The sequence below is a fragment of the Mus musculus genome, chromosome Y, assembly GCF_000001635.26.
Source record: "Mus musculus strain C57BL/6J chromosome Y, GRCm38.p6 C57BL/6J".
NCBI lineage: Eukaryota > Metazoa > Chordata > Mammalia > Rodentia > Muridae > Mus > Mus musculus.
This window is the reverse complement of record NC_000087.7, coordinates 61,624,664-61,626,138: the sequence shown is the minus strand read 5'-3', so window position 1 is coordinate 61,626,138 and position 1,475 is coordinate 61,624,664.

The following is a 1,475-nucleotide window of genomic DNA, read 5'->3' as shown; positions in this document are numbered from 1 at the left end:
GTGGCTATGATTCCCAACACCAACACTGTGGATCGATCTCTCTCTCTCTCTCTCTCTTTCTCTCTCTCTCTCTCTCTCTCTCTCTCTCTCTCTCTCTCTCTCTCTCTCTCTCACTCTCTCTCTCTGTCTCACTCTCTATTTCTGTCTGATTGTGTCTGTGTGTGTTTCTGTGTGTGTCTGTCTGTTTCTGTGAGTCTGAATGTGATTGAGTGTGTGTGTTATTATAATGTAGCCCATTCTTAAAATAAGAAAGGCACTTTAACTTTGTGTTTTTTTTTTTTTCTTTCCATTTTGGCCAAATTGTATTGATTAGCACTGGCTGGCCTCAAATTGGCTATGTATGTATGGCTTTCTTAGAAGTCAAAAGAGATATGATATAAGACCCATAGTCCTCTGGTTAAAAGCAGGAATCACTGTGATACACTTCCATTTTGTAATATTATAAGGTTTGAACTATATGAAGGTATGTAAGTAGTCTTCAAAATTAATTCCTAGGTGCCAGGGAATGGGGGCAAACACACATTTAATCCCAGGACTTATTATGCTGAGGCAGGAAAATATCTAAATTCCTTGTCAGTCTCGTCTATAGAGAAAATTCCAGTTCAGCCAAAGATATTCCATGGAATGCAGCCTGGAAAAAAAAAACTTGAAATGAATAAACTTCATAGTTAAGTAATGAATAATTAAAAGAAAACGCTGCGAAAGATGAGTGAAATATGCAATTATCTAGACATATACCAAATCCATAAGATAAACCATCTAAACAGCACCTTAACACCTTAAGAAATAGAACCAATCATGATAATCTCCCACCAAAACAACCCTGGGACTAGATGGCTGTAGTGCAGAATTCTATCAGACCATCAAAGAAGAACTAATACCAATTCTCATGAAAGTGTTCCACAAATTAGAAACAGAAGGAACAATACCGAATTCATTCTATGAAGCCACAGTTACACTGCATATTCTCCTGTGGAGATGGAATGGTCACTGCCTAATGAGGAACTGGTCACTTCTTCCTTTCATACAGGACTTTGTTTGAGATTATTTTTTGCTTCTACCATGGTTAATATTACAAATAGATTTTAAATACAGTTTTAACATATATGAATGTTTGCTTTAGAAAATATCATGTATATTTAACAGGCTTTTAACAATCATAACTTATATTCACAACATAAAAGCAAAAGAAGTTACAACCTATTTAATCAATGAGAGAAAATTAGAGACTATTCTAATCAAATTGAACCAGGAGGAAAATAAGAACTGTACTGAAAAACTGATTTTTAGTAATAAAAATAACAAAAATAATGATAATATTAATAATAATAATAATAATAATAATAATAATAATATACATTAGAAATTAAAAAAATGAATACATATATTTTGCTAGTTTAAGTAAAAAATACTAATGAATAATAAGAAATATGTTCACCTGATTTCGAAATCCCAATCCTCTCATTCTATGAAAA